Here is a 23,194-nt window from a genome sequence, read left to right on the forward strand (position 1 = left end):
TGGTGGCATCATTGTGAGGCCCGTAATTTAGCACGCAGAAAGCCCTTGGATAAGGTAGCGTTTATTTGCCTTACTGGGAGTGTGGGAGGCCACCTTCACTTTCAGGTGGTCAGAGAAGACCCATCCTGTAAAGACCACAAATTCCAACTATATTACCACCACTTTCAGGAAGTTCTGATCACCAAGGGTTTTTTTCTTAGAGGGCCAACAAGGCCTGTTTTTTCAACAGTGAGTAGTCAATTTCCATCCCAGATGGTCATTATAAGAGCCTTGTAACATTTAGAATTGAGTTGCTTCTTTTCCTCTGCCTTCTGAATCCCCTTCTCCTTGTGTCCTTTCAATTTATGAGCCTGCGGGCAGGGACTCTGCTACTTTCAGGTGCAGCACAATGCTGTCCTAACATCGGCAATGAGGTATGATTAAAATTCCATCCTTCCCTTGACTTCAGGACCCAAAATGTCTTGAGGCAGTTTACCCTTTCAGCTGCAAGCCATCAAATGTTGCATATTTAAAAAGGTAAAGGGACCCCAGACCGTTAGGTCCAGGCACGGACGACTCTGGGGTTGCGGCGCTCATCTCGCTTTACAGGCCGAGGGAGCCGGTGTACAGCTTCCGGCTCATGTGGCCAGCATGACTAAGCCGCTTCTGGCAAACCAGAGCAGCGCACGGAAACGCCATTTACCTTCCCGCCGGAGCGATACCTATTTATCTACTTGCACTTGTGCTTTAAACAATGATAAATTATGTGATGGACATGCTTATGAGAATCAGAGTGCAACCTAGCAAACACATATCTTCCGTTGCATTGTTTCCCGTATAGATTGTAGATTGTTCTAAAAAGCCTTAGGACATTTCAGAAGACAAACACCTTGAATAGCTTTAAGCTGAGTCTAGTTGTCACCAAGATAGTAAAGACGTGTTGGGGCTGTACCATTTCAGTCTGTAGTTTGGGCTCCTCTATTCCGAATAAATTCACTGCACATTAAAAAATAAAAACATAACCCTAACATGCCAGGTCAATTGAGAACCCTTGTTTGTTTGTTTTTAGCCTTCTTTCGGCACTATTACAAGAAGAAGAAACATGGGTAGAGCGAGACTTCAGTGATATACATGTTGCTCCCCCAGGGATGCATGACTTTCACCAGCTCCTTCCATGATTACAGTGAATCTCTGTAGTGAGGAAGGTCCAGGCAGAAGTTCACAATAATCGTATATGGAGCCACTGGGCTGCAGGGTGGGGCAAAATGGGCAGCCCCCTCCCACACCCCAGTCTTCCTGTGTTCCTCCTTCTGGTGATAATGCCTGAAGAAGGCTTGTGTGTAGCTGGTTGGTTTGTTTAGAATATGCTTTACCTTCAATCTGAAGTTTTACAGTCTAATACACAGTTCTATCACTTCAGTGAGAACTAACCCTTGGTATATATGAAATCTTCAATGGCATAGATCATATTAGTGTTTTCAGTCCACCACACACAACAGCATAAACAGCCATAAAAGGATATAGAGAGAGCTGAAACAGACTCATTATTATTGAAAGCCAATTCAGCAGTGTAAGTCCATGGGGTCATAAAAGTTGCACAATGCATCTTGTATATCAAGGTAGGAGTGTACAGAAAAGAAAGTGAGAAAAAAGAATGGTTCTGCAGCAATATAAGAAATATAAGAAATGAACAGAAGAAACAAAAGCTGGTGTTTCCTACACTGGAAATGAGTAGAAGAGTATTCTGTAATTCAGACATTTAGGATAGTGTCCTGTAATTATAATTATGAGCAACAGCACTAGGCTGTAGATGTCTTGTGGCAACTGTTCCACACAGCTGTAGCTTAAAGAGCGCTCAGCATATTACTTTCATTGAAAGGAGAGTTACTTCCCTCCCGTCTAGGGATATGGAACCCCACCATACCTGGGCTGTATGTCAGGGCTAATAGATTTAACAATCACTGTGCAAGCGGTTTTCAAATCCTCTCCAAATACCAATTGCAACAATGCCATACCTATAGAATGCAATCACAAGTAATGTTGGTTTGATGTTTGTAGGGGTGTGTGCAGCTCCCCACCCCCTGAGAAATTTCGCCTGTGTTACTGGATTTCCCTGAATTTCCCAGGGAATGTTCTACACATATTCTGCTAGCACAGACGCCTCCAAATTGACTTCCAACAGCATTAAGTAACATGACTGGATAGCGTAAGAGTATGTGATCTTCCCTGGATAAATGTTGCTAATTTTCTTCAATGACATCTGTCTTCCCTCAAAATCCCTACAAATGTTTCATTTTAGCAAAACTTTCTCAATATACATAGAGTTTTGCTTCAGGCAAAAATCATTAAACATAGAACCACTTTCCTAGATTACTACCACAAAGAAAACAAACACTTGTGGTTTGTATTAAGCTGTGTTTCAACACACACACACACACACACACACACACACACACACACACACACTATTAAAGGAATTAATAGAAGTAAGTGAATCAACACACATGGCCATCTAAAGAAAGGGGGTGTTTGTCTGGAGACTATTAAGTCCAGAATCTAAAATTACCTAACTAAAAGGCTTAGTGCTATGAATTGGTTGGAAGTAAACATTAAAGACTGTTGTTTTTCAGGTTTTTTTAAAAAAATTGCTAAAGAGCTATCTTTATTTCTTTTTTAACATCCATAAATGTTTTAATCTGGTATCGAGAAAATGTATTCCCTTTGCAGATTTACTAGTTTAAAAAATAGAGTTGTAGAGTGTGTTGCATTGAGTGAATAATTAATTTGATCTGAAGCTGCTTTGTTATTGCCTGTTACATATTAATAGTTTACCTTTGATGGCGAGGATGACAAGACTGTGTGGTACCATCCTGCAGACTTTGCAACTGACAGGTGAGTGCTCTGTTCTGCTGCAAGACACATATCCTTTGTAGTCTGAGCTTTCTGTTTGTAGTTGTCAACTAAATCCAGTGTTTGTTTGCCACAAATAATTTGATAGATTCCACATCTGTGGAAATGAGGGGGGGGGGGACTTGTATCTGAGGGGGGAAACCACATAACGTGTTTACTATTTCTGTTTGAACTTAATTAGAGTATACTATATTTTGTGAGGGATCATGTTATGCCACAGAGTAAAATGAATAATAATGAAAAGAGAAGGGTTTGGGATGCATACAATTTGTCTGGCAAAAGCAACAGATGTATAAATTGTGCGTATTTATTGTAGGAAGAGCTGTCCAATGGGAAGATGTGGTTGAGCTGAAACTATTCAGAGGGTTGTGGTTGTTACTCTGCAAACATCATTGGCAGTGTTGAAATTATGAAATTGCAGAATTGCTTGATCCTCTCTTAATTTCACATAACTGACTTCCCTTACTAGAATTAATACTATTACATAGTCAAATCTTATTAGCTATGTAGCATTGTGACATCATCCTGCTTACCAAATGGCCTGAAGTTGGCTAGGGTTGCTTATACAGTCACTGGAATGAGGGAAGTATGAGGGAAGAAACAGCTGCCTGGGGAAACAGTGATGCTACACAGGATAGCGAATGGTAAAGGTTTTGCTAGCTGATGACTCTCACCCAGTGAGCATTGGTGGGCTTTGATGGGTGGCACCTACTAGTTGGTAGACACCTCAGCTAGGGCTGAAGAAGAAAGAAATCTGTGGTTTTTAACTGGCTGACAGAAAGTTGATATATGTATATCAATAATATCCAATAATATACTATATATATATCAATATATATACTATATATATATCAATAATATCCAATAATATACTAAGGATGCTTTGCTAACTAGCACTGTCTGTCTGGGGGCTGGCTGCCAAAAGTTAATCTTGTGTATGTATAAATGAGAGGTGGCAGACCCTCATAAATTTCTAGTGCTTTCTCCTCACAATGGATCTGTTGTTGTAATAGCTTGTCCCATACCAGTGGGGACAATGAAATAATGTGTGTGTGTGTAATATAATATGATATATCATTGCACGCCATCCCAATCTCTGAGTGGCACAAGATTCCCGGGGTTCCGGGAGCTCACCCAGGGTTCATGTTTCCTTTTGGAATGAGGCACAATGGAAACCATGGTGTCTTTATTATATATGGTTTATTTACACACATATAAAACCTGAACCATTGATTGAGGGGTTCACAGCCTCAACACCCGCAAAGGGTCTTGTTTCTCCCATAGTCGCAGCCTTGGATCCAAACAGAAATCTATCATTGCTCCCAAACGGTGCTCTGACTCTCTCCTCAGCTTGTTGCTTTACTTCTATGTCACATCACTGACACTTTCAACTCTAAACTCAGCCTTTGTCCTTCTATCTCTGAGCTTCAGAGGCAGCAGCTTCTCAAGATGATTGAGAGGGCTCGACACAACGTCCTGACATCATGCACGTGACATTGCGAGGAGCCAGGGGGCAAAATCAAATGCCCTCTGAACATTGAGGGGACCTGGGCCCCTTAAAAAACCATAATGGGGGAGCAAAGTGTTTCAGCCTTGAGGAGCTGGTGCCTATGCTGAGTTCTAACTATCTGCTGAGCTCCACCCATTTGCAGTCTCACACAGAGTCCCTTTCCTCTGCTTCCCTAATGGCCCATCACCCAGGCTATCACCTCAACACAGGAAGCTAGCCTGGGTTATATTTTAACACTTGGTGAACCAAAAGGATAGAAGGATATTGCCTACAGGCTACTTCCCCCCCCCAAAAAAATTCATAACAATATGAATATAAATCATTTGTTTAAAGCAGAGATATATCACTAATGCTATTTGGCAATGAAATATAACGTGTGTTTCAGTTATTTACTACGAAGTAGTTTTTGAAGAAAATGTCCTCTAGCAGAGTGATGTTCTAGGCAAATGAATTAGAATTGCATTTGTCATCAGGTACATCTAAAGGTCAACCTGACTTCGGCAACAGTATTCTCAGCTTTTGACAGAACTTGATCAATCTTGTCCAGAGTCAATTAGCATCATGTTATGTGCTGGCTTGGCTCTTCTTATCAATGCATTTATCAAAAAGCATTGCAGATGTTTCTCTCTCCTCTCCTTTTTCCATGGAAGCATTTTGGGAACTCCAAATACCCTACATTATAAATTTGGAAATAGGTAACATAAAGCCTAAGGCCCAATAATGTCACATCTGGCTCCTAGCATGCTCTGATAATGGAAGAAGAGGAGTCATTGGGAGCACATGTGTTGCATCTGTAATATACCAGGTCCAGCCTCCAGCACCTCCAGTTAAAATACTCCACAAATAAACAATACAGTGGTACCTCAGGTTACATACGCTTCAGGTTACATACGCTTCAGGTTACAGATTCTGCTAACCCAGAAATAGTGCTTCAGGTTAAGAACTTTGCTTCAGGATGAGAACAGAAATCGTGTTCCAGCGGCACGGCGGCAGCTGGAGGCCCCATTAGCTAAAGTGGTGCTTCAGGTTAAGAATAGTTTCAGGTTAAGTATGGACCTCCGGAACGAATTAAGTACTTAACCCGAGGTACCACTGTATTGTGCTAGATAGATCAATTATTCAAATCAGTATAAGGCATTTTCACATATTCATACATCACAGTCTCATTTTCCCGACCTAAGGGACAAAAGCAGATGTGCATAGGGGCTCTGTAATTTGGCATTTTAAAGACTTAAAAGCTACCACAATGGTCTTGGATTGCTTCAGGGATAGAGTGCTGAGGGAGGGTTTATTTATTTATTACATTTCTTTCCCTCATTTATCTTCCAATGTTCTCAGGCTGGTGCACGTGGTTCTCTTCCTCACAACAACCCTGTGAGGTGTGTTAGGCTAAGAGATGGTGACTGGCCCAAGGTCACCCCGTGAGCTATGGCTGAGGAGGAATTCGAACCCTGCTCTCCCAGGTCCTAGTCTAACACTATAACCATTACACCACACTGGCTCTCCCGATTTAAATTCACACACACAATAACGATATTGCCTGACTTTCTTCCTTTCTGAATCTGACAGCAGCTTTGGTGCACGTGTGAATTTAAATCGGAGACATGCCATTGGTGGGTTAAGCCTCCCTCCTTCTTTCCTGCTGCTTCTGTTGAATCCTGGAACCAAGGCTTGAGTCTGGGGCAAGTACTCTTTGGTGAGAAAGCCCCAGCAGAGATTTAACATCGCAAAACATGCAGGCAAGAAAAACATGGACATATAGGCTGTAAAACCTTTAAAATGTGCTCTTCAGATGAGTTCCAAAATGTCCACTTCCCTAGCACAGAGATAGACCACGCATGTGGTAAGTCATAGACATTGCTTGGCTACTAAACATAAAAGTTTCTAAACAATTGATAGAAAAAAGAGCTAGTTCCAGACTTCAGCTAGTTCCATTGCCTCTCAAGTAAGGAAGTGACAACATAGGCTAAACTTGGCAGGACAGCTTACTCTATGGTTTTAACCCCTTCATGCACTAATTAGATTTAAACATACTAAAGTTATATGAGGCTGGAAGCCTACAATCAAATTTGCACACACACAATTCATGGCTGCTTTTATGCCTTGGGAAAAAAGTCAGGAACTCTAATCAATTTCTAGGTCCCATCCAGTTTGGCTTCAGCTCCCAGAGGCATTTTAACCCCTATATTTGCAATGTGCAGAATGATGGAGATATTGTTCTGCATTAAGGGGGATGTCTTGGCTACAGTCCCATGTTGCTATTGAATCTGGAGCAGGGAAAGAAGGGAAGGGGTATCTTTAAAGCCTTTGCTGATGTCTTGGACTTGTGTCATTGGAATCGGTGGGCAGAGTCTTTCAGCAATGATGGCAGGAATATTAAAAAACCTGAAGTTTTGTTTTAAAGAAGCACAGGGCCTAACCCTCCTGAAAGAGTCTTTTCAGCCTCTTTCACAGCTGTGTGTGACAAAATCTTAACACTTAGCATTAAGTGCTATTTCCATCTTGCAGAAGGATACTGACTGGCTACTGGGCTGCTGTTTGCAGCTGTACAGCTGCTTGAAGCAGCAGCAAAAGTGTTCTGCTTTTGTTTTGAGTTCCTTAAAAAAAGTAAGCGTGCTTTCTGTCTCCGTTTCTCATAATGGTAACCTCTGCCCTCTGAATTTTTTTAGTTTTGCCTACCCACCCAGTTATTTGCATTGCCTTTTTGCTGCTGCCTCCCCTCCACTGCCCAAACTCCACTTGTGAAATCAGAGGGGGAACCCTGGGCCCATGGCTTCAGCCTGGCTGCAGTTTCACAGTTGGCATATGAGGGGTCTATAGTGCAGGCTGGTGGTCTCCTGCTGCAGCTGTAGGGGGCGAAAGGTCATGTTTAAGAATGGAAGGCCACACATGTTGTTGTTTTTTTTAACTAAGCCAGGCATATGTTTCAATTGTGCCTGAGAGGTTTAATTGGTGGTGGACCTCCAACATTCACTTTGGACCTTCTACTTGAGGCAAAAGTTCAGTGACTGCTTTGAAACAACGAGGGATTGAGAAATTTATCAGTTTTGTTTTTTCATGTTTCGAAACTTCAGTTCAGTTCACACTAGTTTATGATTTATTTTATTTTTTAAAAAAAGATTAAACAACAACCCCCCCAAAAATCTACAGGATATTCTGTACCTTGCATTGTTAAAAAAAAGGGGGGGTAAGAACACAGAAGTAAAGTTCTATTAGTAACATCTCCCATCATCTCATGTGAGTTAAGTATTTGCCTTTCTTAATAAAATAATCCTTAAGATGAAATTGGTTATGGAGTTGAAAAAAATCAGAATGATTCTTGGAGATAACTGAGTAATTTGTGAGTTTTGGGCAGGTTTCTGAATTTCATTATCATTTGGCTGCTCAGCTCAAAATTATAATGAAATCGCATCAGTGACCATAGAATAATTGCTTTGATGTAAATTTATTTTTTATATTAAAAAGCAAAGGGAATATACTGCAATATGATGGACAACATGTCTGGATTTCCAATAAAAACCACCATCCCACCATTGATGCGGTGTGCTGTTTAATTTGGGCAGAATCCAGCCAAAATTAAACTATTTTAAGTGTCTTGGATTTCAATGGGGGGAAGCTAAACACATACTTAACTCTCTTTAAAATCAGCGGGTCTTTAAAAATATTGGATTTTGGCTAGATTATGCTTTTTATGAATTAAATATGTTAACCTTTCCCCATTAAACTCAACATAATTTAGATAGGAAAAAAATTAAAATCTGAAGAAAAAACACATGCAAAACAAACCACAGGCAGCCCAATTAAGTGTCTTTCTCCAGATCATAATGCCACAGTCACTAATTAAAAATGTGGAAAGCTTTTTTTTTTTTTTTTAACAAAGGAAGACCAAGGGAGCAATCCTACACACAAGAAGCCGGAATGAATTAAACTGGAATAAAATTACACAGATCTAAACTCTGTTCAGCAGCGGTGCTACTGCTAGCTGAGCCAGCTTAGGTCTAACAGAGGGCAGGGGAGCCTTTAAAAGAGTGTTTTATGATGCACCTGACTAGCCATTTTTGGTGAAAACAGAATATTGGAGGAGAGGGACATTTTGTGTGAGCCATCAGGACTCTCTTCTTTTTTACCTTATGAGTTGACCTAAGTCTCAAAATACCACAGATCTCTGAGCCTGTGAATAACAGTCGCGGAGAAGAATGAAATCATATTTGGTCATAAATGAACTTCAGCTGATAAAGCGTGTTCTCATTAAAAGGAGAGCACGTTTTGCGGATGGGGCCGAACAAAACTCCACTTGGTTACCAGGCAGTATTGATTCAAGGGGCTTGGAGCAGATTGGTGGAGGTTGTTACTGGGGTAAATTTGATGTTGCCAATTTAGGGGTGGGATCAGAGGTTATTTAAGCAAGGTCCACAGCTTTCCCTTTCTCTTTCGCTGTGGACATCGGATCTCCCGCCCGCCCTCCCTTGTTGGGCTTGCGCTTTGACCTTGCTCTGCCTGTCATGGGGTCGTCCGCGTTGGTGCGGGGGCCCAGTAGGAATTTTCCCAATTGGCTGATTAGTGTGTGCCTTTTGGGTTTTGCCTACTGCTTAGCAAATCATCACAACTTGTAAGGTTGGCGGTTAGGCATTGGTTAAAATTGGTTGGTGGAGGGGTATGGATTGGCTGTGCCTGCCCCTCCAATGCTGCTGCTGCATGGGAATTCCGTTAAAGGAATTCTGAAGCTTACCATCCCCTTCGTCCAAACCCCGACGGCAGGGTGCGGGCCGCGTAAGCTTCAAGGAACATGCGCGGAGTAGCTGAGGGTCTGTGTCGCAGCTCCAGCTGACCCTGATCTTGTTCCTCCGCACTGACTAGGGAGTCAGTGCTGTCCCCCAAGGCGGGGGGGGGGCAGCTAGTCATAACCAATGCCTAAGCAACCACTCACAATTTGTATGATAATAAAGTTGTGGCCAAAAAATTATGCCAAAAACCTTAAACAAAAATTATGTGTGATGTGTGAATTATTGGGGTAGGGGTTTTGGGGGACCTCAGCACACAATGGTGATTTCTGGACCAGTCAAAGGTCCTCACGTTCTGGCTGATGTAGAATAAACAGGGTGTTTCAGATACTTTGCAGACTTTTTGCTCTTCTTGCTCCATGCTATCTTGCTCGTCTATCCAATGTGAGCAGGTTCCCGCACTGGATATGAACCCAGGCTTTCATATTCTAAGCCCAATACTCTACGTTCCACACTGACGTGCTGCTATATCACTCTGGCTCTGTGTAGTCCATCAGCTTGTTGCAACTGATGTATATGAGAACACCAATAGAATTTTGTGCTGACTGCCATGTCTGCTCATGCACATTCTCCATGTAGCCAACAGTTTGGCCACCAAGTTAGTGCCTTTCCCTACTTCATGATATTTGCTTTTAAAATGACATTTACTTTTAAAGTGACACTTTCCCCCACCTTTGAGTGGCATTTTGATGGCACGCTCTGCAAATGTTTGGCAAAGATTTGTTGAACTGATTAAAAAGAAAAGTCAGTACAATGTGGATGTTGATTTTTCTAGTTGCTGTGTTGGTTTTTTAGAACGGCTGACATTGTTTAATGGAAAATATAGAGCATTGTATCTTTTTGGCAGCAGTAGCAGTCCCCCCCCCCCCCGCCACCCACACAGATACTGCATGCATGTGCCGACTTCATTAAATTGCTTCTGCACACCTCTGGTGAAGGAGGCTGTGTGTCAACTCTGACAAGCCACAGAACCACTGCAAGCAATGAAGCCATTAACGGTGCTAATGCATCCATCACAGATTCAAAAATTCCACTTTGTGTCTTATACAAACCCTCCTTGTCTTTTCACCCTGGAGACATCAAGTCACAGAAACAAGTCCCTAGGCATTCCCGACCATTAGTTATCATTATTTTCTGTGTACTCTCAGCTCCATTCATCATGCTGGCACTGCTTTTGCAAATGGCAGCTACTGAAGTTAATGGACCACATGTTTCGTAACCGTGCTGCCTTTCTATCAGAGTGAAGACAACAGATGTAACATTTCCAGGATGGCAGAGGTGGCTCATTAGAGCTCTTGCTTCCCTCCAAACATGCATAATTTCATATCCTGGGGCAGCCTTGGTTGGGGGAATGCCCTATTTTTCAGGTTTCAGCCTGGTTCAGTTGAACAATAGTAAATCCAGCTGAAATGCTGTGACATCACAAAAACTTATCTCCATCAACTGCAGTATTTGAAAATTGAACTTTTTGTGAAGTGTAGGTTACGTAAGGTGTGCAAGTGTGTCCATGGCACATGCTACTTAGGCAACTAGCTGCCAAGATGCACAAAAGGTGCAACAAACCGGGCTTTTTTGGCGTGGAAGACAATGCACCAGTCCAGCAATTTGATAGGCACACCTGGACACAAGTTCCAAAGCTGGTTTCACACAGTACATGTAGAAACTGCTGGATCTTTTTCTTATAAAGAATGCTAGATGTCATTCTAAGTTGTTGTTGTTGTTGAAAAAATAATAATATTGGTTGGTTTATAGCAGGCTTCCTCAGCCTCAGCCCTCCAGATTTTTTGGCCTACAACTCCCATGATCCCTAGCTAGCAGGACCAGTGGTCAGGGATGATGGGAATTGTAGTCTCAAAACATCTGGAGGGCTGAGGTTGAGGAAGCCTGGTTTATAGTTTATATAAAAGAGTTAATAGCATGGAAGCTGGATCTAGCTAGTCCCTCCAGCACACATTCTGTCTCATTCACACATCACTAGCATTGCTTACAAAGAGTAAATATAACACACATAAGTCACACTGTTAAGGAAGAAAAATGGCTTCAGATCCAGAGCCTACATGGTGGAAGTGAGTTTCACAACTGCCTCAAGCCATGTTGGGTGGGGGGTGAGAGAGAGAGAGAGAGAGAGAGAGAGAGAGAGAGAGAGAGAGAGGAGCTTGGGAGCTTGACTGGAAACATCACAAAGAGAATTTTCTCTGGACTATCTGTTAGTGCCAACCCTGCCCTCTACTGACTGGAGGCATGCAAGATTGCTGAAACCCAACAATGTTTTCCTCATTTTATAGTTGATGTGTTTTAAATGTATGGTGCAGATGTGGTGAGTGTCTGGCACAAAAGCACCCAGTGAGTTTCATGGATGAATGGGGAGTGGGATCCTTGTCCAGCTTGCTAGCCAATCCATCTCCGCAGGTGTAAGATTTGGGATATCATGAGTGCTTGGTAGGCGTAGGGTCATGTGTTTGTGTTTGTGGACATATTGGCAATAGGAATATTCTTTAATATGGTTTCTATGGTAATTTGCCTTACGAGGGGAAAGTTTGCATTAAACCAGCCTTCCCTAACCTGGTGGCTTCCTGAGGTTTTGGACTTAATTCCCATTGGATCCAGTCAGCATGGCCAAGGGGTGATGGGAGCACCTAGCTGGAGGAGTGTTGCACTAGATTAAAGGGTGTCAGGGTGGAACACACCAAATTTTGTTGGACTCTAGCCCTTATCAGCCCCAGCCAGTGTGGAATAATGGGAGTTGTTTAGCACTATCAGAAAGGCATGATGTTGATGACCCCTGCACTAGGTTATCCTTCTATGTCTCTAGCTTTACCTGTGAGATAAGCCCAAACCTATTTGACCATAATCCAACTGCGTTAGCAAACTGTAATGACATAACAGCTGCTAATACACCAAATCTCATTATATATTATTAGTCTTGCACTGGAGGTTTGATAGAGTATTAACGACACTCAAGTTTTTTATTGCTGCACAATGGAATATTTGAGCATGCTAGATAGCAATATGATGCCTAACTGGATGCAGATAGCAGCTATGTCACAGACATCTCCAAACTATTGGCCTCAACACATTTTTTCCTAATAATGCCTAGCATCAGGGGCCACTAATAGGAAAATATTAACAGTTAACTAAATAGCTTGCACAACTCCTAAAATTGTTATAGCTCCTGGTATCCAACTGTCAAATTGAACTGGGTTTCAAACTGGTAGCAGTTCTGAATATAGTAAGAAAGAAGCATTGGAAGCAGAAGATATATTATTAAAGATCTCTGGAGATAATTGTGACCAGCACACATGGTGACATCTGTGATCATACACAAGCTCCTCATTAGGGTACCCTAGCATGCCAAGATAAACTTTTTTATCTTATTTATAAACTTTTTCTCACTGGTGAAAACACTATTGGAATTCATTGCCTATTTCTAGAGATCAATCAGATTTTTTATTTTACTGTATTTTATTTTTAAAAAACCCTTCCCTGTAGATGTTGCTGCATGGAGGAAGTAAAATCTCATCTGGTGGGGCAGGCACCGCTTCCAGGTGGGGATTTATATGAATGTGATGGCAGGAAAATGTGCTAACATGCACATGCAAATTTTGCTCATGCAGATGAAGGCACATCAAATAGAGGATTTTCCAGAATCTGAATCAACCAATCCATTTTATGCAAATAAAATTGATTAATGTAGCAAGGAGTGAGGGAGGAGTGAGCAAGATGGATTAATACCTGAGGGTGGTTTCATCCTATTTCTCTTCCTAAACACACTTCATATGTATTCCTCTCAAAAAAAAAAAAAAATACTCTCAGTTGTTGGACAAAAATGATCATCTTGTAGAAAAATCTCAATGAAACTGACATGTGCTGGAATCAGGGCTTTTTTAGGGGGCCCCAAGGGGCAATTTTTCCAGGGCCTCACACATGAAGGACCCATCAACACTGGCACTGCTGCACTGTTGCCAAATTGTACAAGTAGCAGGCAGTAAGGAACTGCCATCTCCACTCGCTGCTGTTCTCAGCACTTGGCTTAGACCATCAGGCCAATGCACATTGGGGAAGAGCAGCAAGACTCCATGAGACTACCTGTTTAAATGAGAGTAACAAGAAGGCAGAAGATTTCAGCTAGGTCCCCAGAGGCTGCAGTCCCATCCTGTAAAGTCAACTTATGGGTCATTTCCAGGAAGGTCAGATCACCAGGCTGTTTCTCAGGATCAGCCAAGACTTGCTTTTTAAACTCTGAACTGCCCATTTCTATTCAAGCTAGACATTATAAGAAGATTGCAACAGTAATAATAATAAAACAATAATAAACCTTTATTTGCACTACACCACCTGTGTGCAGTGAAATTAAACAAGCCCTCCCCCCCACATATATTCAGTCTTGTTCACGCTCTGTGTGCTTGTCAGAAGTCAATTACACCACTATTTTTTTTCCCATTCAGCAGCCCAACAGCCCATGGATAAAAACTGTTGGTGCGGCTGACTATATTTCTGTATCTCCTGCCCGAAGGTAGGAGATTAAAGAAGTGCTGGCCAGGGTGTGAGTCGTCCCTAAGAATTTTCCTCACTCTCCTGAGGCAGCGGTCTCCCGTGATGTCACCTAGCAAACTCCGGGGACAGCCCATGATGTCATGTGCTGTATTCACCACCCTCTGTAGGGACTTCCTGTCTGTGGCTGTCAAACCAGCGTACCACACTGTAATACAGTATGAAAGGACACTTTCTATTGTGGCCCAGTAGAAGGAGATAATCATTTTTTGTTTGACATTGTTCTTTCTCAAGACCCTGAGGAAATGGAGTCTCTGTTGGGCCTTCCTAATCACTTGGGTTGTATTGAATTTCCAAGTGAGGTCTTCACTAAGCTAAAGTCCCAGGAATTTAAAGGAAGAGACTGTCTCCATACAGCCTCCCAATATACAACGGGGTTAGTTCCCCTCTCTTCCTCTGAATGCCCAACACCATCTCCTTTGCCTTGCTGATATTGCAAGAATTTGATGCCTGGATTGCTATCGCTTTACCATAGTTGTCGATGCACTGGTAACTTCCAAGTTAGATTACTACAGTGTGTTCTATGTAGGGCTACCCTTGTGATTGATCCAGAGGCTGCAGCTTATGCAGAATGCAGTGGTTTGTTGGGGAAACAACTGCCAGAATATTGCACCTTGTCTGTGGGATCTGCATTAGCTATCAATCTGTTATCAGGCCAGGTTCAAGCTTTTGGTGCTAACATATAATAAGTTCCTATACAGCTCAGGTTATCCGAGAGACTACCTTATCTGACAGCTACCTGGTAGGTAACTGTGTTCTGCAGGAGGCTTTCTCCTTGAATTACCTAAAATATCAAAAGCCCTCTCAACATTACGTACCTTGAAGCAGGGCTTTCTGTTTGTGGCTGCCCCTGTTTTGTGGGAAAATATCCCTGATGAGATTCAGCGGGTGGCCAATATTTGTACTTCCCAAAAACATTTTTGTTACAACAAGCTTTTCCAGCTGGTTGAAAAGATTTTAGCCTTAGGTGTTCATTGTCTATTGGTTTTAAACCTACCTTTGGTGTTTTTTGTTTTGCTTTTAAAACTATTTTAATTGCTTTTATGGTGTGCTTGAGACTCTTGTGAAAGGTGATACATAAATTAAAAATAATAGCAGCAGCAGCTGCAACAACAACAACAACAACAACAACAACAACACATGGTATATACTTAGGTCTGCAATACCCCATCTCTCCCATTATGAGGGGGGGGAAGGTATACTATATTGGGCTCAGAACTGTTATACTCATGTTTTTACTGCTGTCTAGAAATGCTAAACTACAAAAATCCAGTAGTAGCCATTGGAACAGAATTATATAATTGTCCTTGCAGATAGTGTAGACAGTAAGAGATGGGCTCAATATATCAATGAAATAGTCATTCAAATACGTCCATATGTTATATTTGAATGGTAGGAGGGAAACACATTCACTGCCCCCGCTCTGCAGAAACATTATAACCAGTTTTAGCCTTTCCTGGTTACTTTTCATCCAGATTTCGACCCAATGGCCTTATTTCCTCCCTCAGGAAGCCACACAGATCTGTGCCCATCAGGCCATCTAATTATGTTGCTTTCTTCAGCTTCAGAAAGAATCTATGGCATATGCAAGATCTAAGGACTATTAGACCTTGTCGGCCTGACCAAAGTTGGCAGCACGCTGTGTGCCATACTAGATATATTTCAGTGATCAGAACTCAAACCTCTAATATAGTTTAAATTCATTTTGAATATTTGATCTTTCATTTGACCTAAATAAAAGATGAACATGGAGATTTAAGCAGGCCAACAACTTGTTTTTCTCTTTCCTGATTAAAAAACCCAATCCTCCTGTCAGACTGGGAATATCCCCTAACTCACCCAGTTTAGGATATTCCACCATTCTTCAGCGGGGTTTCTTTTCCTTTCAGCAAAGTTAGCGGCTCACGTATATGTCAAACAAATCTTCAATAATAAAGAAAACTGTAACACAATAACATACTGTCTGAGAGAAGCAAAAACAACATCGTGAAGCAAGAGTGACATTTGGCTTCTCTAACTGAACTGAACTGAACACACACTGAAGGGAGGGGCCGATTCTGGAGCAGAATGCACAAGCCCCGCCCACCAGATGCCAGGCATTCTACTATTCATATTAGGCCCCAATGTTTTCCTTGCAGTCGACAACTTGTTCTCTTTCCTGAGTGCATAATTCACTGGGAAGTTCTTCTCTGGAAGTTCCTTGAAGATGAAGAGGAGCTCTTTGCAGCCCTCAGTCATGTGAAGAGTAAAGATACTGCAGGCGAAAGAGTCTTCGGCGATAGGTAACAGGGTGCTTTTTCTCACATTAAAACAAGTTCCCTGCAGTCAAACAGCCACACTTTGAGTGGCTTAGCGTACAGGTAAAATGCTGGGCCCCACATCATGTATGCATTAATGTAGTCATATTTATTTAGATATTTATACACCACACTTTCATAGGAAGTTTAACAAGGCAGTGTGCAACATAAAACCACAACAATAGCAGTAAAAACCATCTATAACGTATGAATGAAGACTGCTTGGTCATAACTAAATAAATAAGATTCCAAAGCCCTATGTCAGGGAATGGCAAGACTCTGACAAGTGTGTGACAGAGGCAAGGTGCCCAGAGATTGACCCAGAGAGGAGGGCAGTGATTTGTGGGGCTTGGTGTCAGAGACAGAGGTGCAGGATGTATGGGGAGTAGAGGAAGAGGCTGTTCAGATGAGGAGCAGGCCGGTTGAATCCCCACCATCCCCTGCCCTACTGTCTCCTAGAACCAGGAGGGGCTAGAAGATGGAACAACAGGGACGACTTCCGTGCATGAGAAGTCTCAGGTTGCACTTGCACACTCCATCAGACAAGAGTACATAAGCCTGTACAGTCCCACTGTTGTTTCAACTTCCCCGCCATCTATGTACTACACCTAGTACGTCCAGTACACCTTAAGAGCTGCTGTGTGTGCTTTGGTCCCTAAAGAATGAACTATCATTTGTTTGCCTTCCTTGGCTGGGTGTGTGCAGGACAGGCTGTCTGAACAATACTATTTCTAAAAAGCATCTGAGGGAAAGCAGGGATGACTGCTATCCAACTTCAGTTGTTGTTGTTGTTGTTGTTGTTGTTTATTTGCATCCCACCTTCCCCCAGAAATGAGACTTAAGGCAGCTCACAAAAATTAAAACAAATGTGGGTAAAACACAGAAAGCTAAAAAACGCATAAAATATAATAGTTCAAAAGTAAACTATAATAGAATTTCATGTTTATGCCAGGGGAAAAGAACTACAGTGGTGCCCCGAAAGACGAACGCCTCGCAAGACGGAAAACCCGCTAGACAAAAGGGTTTTCCGTCGCGGAGGCGCTTCGCAAAACGAATTTCCCTATGGGCTTGCTTCGCAAGAAGAAAGCCCATAGGGAAATCTCCGGGGACCTCTTTTAAAATGCTGGCGGTCGGGAGCAAAGACTTTTGCCCCCCGCCGGCCTTCAGAAGAGGTCCTGGACCTCTTCTGAAGGCCGGTGGGGGGCAAAAGTCTTTGCTCCCCCCGCCTGCCTTCCCGGGACAGCGGAGACTTCTCCGCTGTCCCGGGGCAATCTTAAAATGCTGGCGGGCGGCAGCGAACCCTTCGCTGCCGCCCGCCAGCATTTTAAAATCGCCCCGGGACAGCGGAGGCTTCGCTGCCGCCCGCCAGCATTTTAAAATCGCCCCGGGACAGCGGAGGCTTCGCTGCCGCCCGCCAGCATTTTAAAATCGCCCTGGGACAGCGGAGAAGTCTCCGCTGTCCCGGGGGCTTTTAAAATGCTGGCGGTCGGCAGCAAAGCCCTCCTGTCCCCGGAGCTTGTGTTGCGGGAGGTTGGGAGAAGGGCTTTTCTTCCCACCGCCAGCCTTCAGAACATCCTCTGAAGGCTGGCGGTGGGAAGAAAAGCCCTTCTCCCCCCCCCCCCAGCCTTCAGAATAGGTCGGGGGCCAGACTGTCCCCGGACCTGGTCTGAAGGCAGTTTCCATAGGAACGCATTGATTGATTTTCAATGCATTCCTATGTGAAACCGTGCTTCGCAAGACAAAAAAATCACAAGAAGAAAAAACTCGCGGAACGAATTAATTTCGTCTTGCAAGGCACCACTGTATGTCTGATTGTGCCAGTGCATTCTGACTGCACTGTCTGCATGCAACCCTCATGGATCAATTCCAAGGAGGTCCTGGAATCCCAGCAAAGTTGATTTGAACTGAACTGATTACCGGTAATCAGTTCCTCTGCATTGAGAGGCATCTGGAATCTATGAAAGGGGACACTGTTAAAACCCAACACAGGACTCCAAGCACAATGCCTACTGATAGCTCTGTCAGAGACCCTGAGCCAGTGCAGCTGGTGGAGTTTTGTCCCAGCTGTTCCCTAAGGAAAGACTGCTGATGCAAGTTGAACTTCTGCCTGTATTGTAGACATTTTGTTAGTCCCCAGACTCTGGTCAGTGAGAAACTGGCAACCCCCATTTTAATGGGGTTGCAGGGCTGAGACTAGACTTGCTTTGCTGCTGTGGAGATCAGTGCTCGAGAAACCCAATCCCTAATGTCTAGACAATTCCTTCCATGTAGGTGCAAAAATGAATAGAAGACAAAACAGAGCCCTTAACAAAACCAAGGGGGTGAACATTACTCACCCAGCACTACTTTCTAGGTACATTAAACAGGTAGAATCAAACCCACTACAAAACTGTGCCCCCAAGTTCCAAAGTAGCCAAACAACCCAGAATGATCTCATGGCTGGGGGTACTGATTTTTGCTTTCCTGTCTACTTCCTAGTGTAGGTCATCAATGAATGTGACCAAGGCTGTTTCTTTCTCAAACTTAAATCTAAACCCATATTTGTTTCTGTATCTTCATGCAGTGAGAAGAGCTTTCTTCATCTGTGAAATGTCCAAGGCTATGAAAACTTAAAATATAAGGGTGGAAATTGGGTGGAATTCTGACTGCTGTTCATAACTGGGAATGATATAGAGGATTAGTTTGAAATACAAAAACATACAAGTCAGTTACCTAAGGTCTGTACAACATCAAATAAAATATTTAACTGAGCATGTATAGGTTCACGGTCTTCTTCAAATATTAAAAATAAGAATCATTAGTGCATAACCTATTCTCTTCTATTCATCCCTGCAGGTATAAAGTTAGATCACACATGTTGTCTGTGAAGTCCTTGCTCTTGACTATGTTGAAAGCCAGGCAGTGAGTGAATGGGTAGCTTGGAGCAAAGACATTCTATAAAGAGTGCCCTTCACTTATCAGGTGATACACAGCATAAAGAGCAAAGTGTGTTATTGAAGTGTAACAACCCAAATGAATGTTGCACAGGTCTTCCGTAGCTTGAAAGTTTAGTTAAAGTTATAGATGCATACAGAATATTTGACAGATTCATTAAGAATTTGTGATTGGTGCCAGTAATACAAATCAGAGAGAGTTGGCTTACAGCAGCCAGAGCCTTTGACTTTTAAAAGTTCATGCTTGCTAAAGCCATCTATGAACCAATCTTCATTTAACCTATGGAGATCCACTGCCCCCAGGCCCACACCATTATTCACCTAACTCTCTGGGACTCTATGGAGAAAATGGAAGGTGAAACTTGAGTGGAATTAGTAAGAATTGAATATGTTCCTCTTCTTTCCATGAAAAATAGCTTTGAGTGTGACCAAGTGTGTGTTAGGTGTATGTAACTGGACCTACTCACTTTTGTATCAGCTCCTCCCCCATCCCTTGACCTCCCCGCCACTTCCCACTTTCCCCTCTACCTCCCAGAAAGCAACAGCAACACAACTGACTGGAGGTGACATGAGCAGCAGTACCCCACCACACAGCTTGCTAGGTTGAGAACAGAAATCGTGATCTGGCGTTACGGCAGCAGCAGGAGGCCCCATTAGCTAAAGTGGTGCTTCAGGTTAAGAACAGTTTCAGGTTAAGTATGGACCTCCAGAACGAATTAAGTACGTAACCGGAGGTACCACTGTAATCCATTTATGAAAATTAAATATGTATACTGTATGTATGCTGTAAGTATGTATATGTAACTCTCACAACTCTCACAAGGAGGTGGATGTAGTGTATACCCCAAACAGTGCACTGTTTTAGAGAGTTTGAATATGGAACATTTTTACATTCATGTTGAAAATATTTTTTTTGCCTCAGTCATTTTATCACATGTGGTGGTCCTGTGAAAAGGTGAAGGGTTTAGGGCAGGCTTCCTCTTTTTTTTTTTTTTAATCATATTTATTGAAATTTCCAAAATACAAAAAGTAAAAATAAAACAAAGATAAAATACATTTGAAACCTTACTTTCATTACCCACTTTCTAGGACTCCCCCATCCCCCTCCCTACCGTATTCCCCTTTCATAACGTTGGTTCTACAAGCTCTCACAGCCAATTTGAAACTTAATTTCTTTAACCCAATATTCAAATTTAAATTATACAATCATCATCATTACCTTAAAAAATAAAAATAAAAATCAAAGATTCTCTCCCCAAGGTCCACCCCAATTTCCTTCCACGAATTCCCTTTTTTTTTTATTAAAGACGCCCCAACAAAGTATAAAAAGCTATATAAAGATATAAAAGATAAAAGGTATATAAAAGAAAAAATTCAAAAAATAGTTACACAGCCTTTGGATTTTAAATCTCCCCCCCCCCTTCCCCGGTTTGAATTCCCCATGTCCATCAGTCTGTCTGTTGTCTGCCTGGAAATCTTAGATCCATAATCAGATTTTTCCCCAGTTCCACCTTGCCAGTTTTTTTTTTAAAGTTATTTTTATGGTGTTTAACTTCAGACAATCCAATCCAAAAACGGCCCCAAAGGGCCTTTAGCTTCCTTGGTCTTTAAGGCTCCCCCCATTGTTCTTTCCATGTTGTAGTCAAGTTTCTTGTCCTGTTCCGCTGCTAAAACGTTCTAATTCGGAAATTTGGTACCTCTACAGGGGTTGTTGTTATTCAGGAACAAAAACTTGCGTCCAGTCCCTTCCTTTCTTCAATAGAAAATTCTATTGTCTCCTTTAATGTAAACACCCCTGTAGACAAAATACTGTTTCAGTTTTGCAGCTTTCCCAGGAGATAGCAAGTCCTGTACAATTCTAAGAGTATTTTTCCACTTACGACCGTTCTTGTAATGTCCCGAAACCCCTCTAGGGGGATTGTAGTAACTTTGTTCCCTCTGATCCAAAAGTCCGATTGTTGTTCTATATTTTCAACATTTTGTATCCAAATCGTAACAAATTGTAGCGAAATTAACTAGCAAAGTCCTCATAGCAAAGTCCTCTTTAAATTTTCCGACTTTGACAACTACTTTGACAGCTGTCAAAGTCTCCGTCTCTTTTCACTAGGCTCTCTCACAAGTCGCCCCGGTTCCCAGGGGGGGTTACGTTTTCCTTCTCATTCCACTCTTCTCCTCCAGCACAGTTCTTATAATTTCCCATCGTGGAATTCTTAATTTTTGTCAGAAATACGCTTCTCTCTAGACCTTGATTACCCAGTCCTTGTTTTAAAATGCTTACAGTAGGGAGGGGGACTGACTTCCTTTTTGGATCCCCCCCGCTCGTGCCAAATCCGAATTACTTTATTTTCTCCTTTTAAACCCAGTTTCCGAATTACTCATGGGTTGTTGTTAAAAGTCCGAATTTTCAATGGAAGAAGTCAGCGCTCTCCGCCGGATGGCATGCGGCTTCGCTCGGCAGGGAAAGCAGAGGACTCACAGCACCACGCCACTCCCCGGCACCCGATCCGTAGCCTTTAAAAAGGCTCCTTCACGAGTCGGGAGGGTGCTAACGGTGCCAGCCGAGTCACCCATGTCCACGGTCTCCATGCCCGTGGTTTTTAAGGGTCCCCGCGTCGCCGGCGCGGTAGGACCCAGCCCCTGCCGAGCAGACTCCCTCCGGAGCTCGGAGGGAGTCCGCCATTCGGCGATGGCGCCAACCCGGAAGCCTAGGGCAGGCTTCCTCAACCCCGGCCCTCCAGATGTTTTGGCCTGCAACTCCCATGACCCCTAGCTAGCAGGACCAGCGGTCAGGGATGATGGCAATTGTAGTCTCAAAACATCTGGAGGGCTGAGGTTGAAGAAGCCTGGTTTGGGGAAAATGATATATAATGAATTGAAAAGGATGTTCAAATTGATAATCCCAGAAAAACCTGAACCTTTTTTACTAGGAATAATGGGGACAGAGGTCCTGAGAAAGCTGACTACCGACAACAGCAACTAGAACTTTATATGCACAGAAGTGGAAAGAGAAAGAATTACCAACAAAGGAGAAATGGCTTATGAAACTGATGGAATATGCTAAAATGGTGAAACTTCTAAATTAAGAGGACATAATGAGGAAGTTTAAGGTGGAATGGAGACCCCTTATGGATTATCTATCAAAATATCACCAATATGTGAAGTCATGGGCAGATTTGAAATATAAGCAGTGGATTAATGAAAGATGTAATGGTTTAGATAATGAAAATGTATATCTTATAGCTAACAGCTAATAAAAAGGAGTAAAAAATAAACACCAAGGAAAGGGGGGGGGGGAGTCAAGAAGAAACTTTGTATGTTAAAAAATTGCATATATTGATAAATGCTTTGAAATATTGTTGGAGACTTAATAAAATTATTATTATTATTATTTTAAAAATAAGTTTTACCTCACAATAGAGAACATCATTCTTGCACAGAAAGAAACAAAACTCCAGGCTGGATTATTGGCTGTGGGAGTTTTGTCATACATTCACAGACTTGAATCAGATTTCTATGTGGGAGAAGCCATGCTTAAAGAATGGAAGTTTCACTTGCTACAATAGAAAAAGAACTAAAAGTATATATGTATATACTACTCAGATATTTGTACACACACACACACACACACACACACACACACACGCACACACAGATACCACTGAGAAGAAAATCAAAAGAAAAATATAGTAGCTTGGCTATAACAGCAAGAGAGATATCAAGAGATCTGTTTCGATTGCAGAATTTCATAGTATCCCTATGAAAAATGTAAGAAAATGTATTTTTAGAATTTAAAACTGTCTCAGCAGGGAAACATGAGGCAATGTGAAAAATGTTTTCATATAAATTGGTTCATTTGATGGTTTTCACCTGAAATTCATAGTGGGAAAGAAGTGAAATTGTAATGTTCAAAGTTTACGCTTGAACCTGGGACAAAGTTCTAAATTTACTAGCTCACAAGTTCATCTGTAGTTTCAATGAAACGCCATGTGTGTGTGCTTCTTCCCCTATTGTGGGCTTTTCCAAGAATGACCCAACTTAAATTTGGGCTCTGTTGTGAGGTGAGGTAAGCCAGCAACCTCAAGCACTGGATTTGAGGCACCTTTCAGGGCGGCAAATGTTTGGTGTGCAACACCTCCAACAACTGGCTCTTCAGCCAGTTCACCATTCTGCTAGGGTCTGGTATGGCCATCCAATTAGGCCCTCCTCCTCCATTGAAAATTATACCTAAGTGCT

At 42.4% G+C, this 23,194-nt stretch overlaps 1 long non-coding RNA gene across 1 annotated transcript; it reads left to right on the forward strand.

Moving 5' to 3' along the window:
- The first annotated feature begins 2,801 nt into the window (after nt 1–2,801).
- On the forward strand, nt 2,802–22,218 carry LOC114595430 (uncharacterized). The gene is made up of 2 exons (XR_003706280.2): nt 2,802–2,871; nt 21,889–22,218. It is a non-coding gene; the product is annotated as an uncharacterized LOC114595430 (long non-coding RNA).
- Nucleotides 22,219–23,194: the final 976 nt, after the last annotated feature.

The sequence above is a fragment of the Podarcis muralis genome, chromosome 4, assembly GCF_964188315.1.
Source record: "Podarcis muralis chromosome 4, rPodMur119.hap1.1, whole genome shotgun sequence".
Lineage (NCBI taxonomy): Eukaryota > Metazoa > Chordata > Lepidosauria > Squamata > Lacertidae > Podarcis > Podarcis muralis.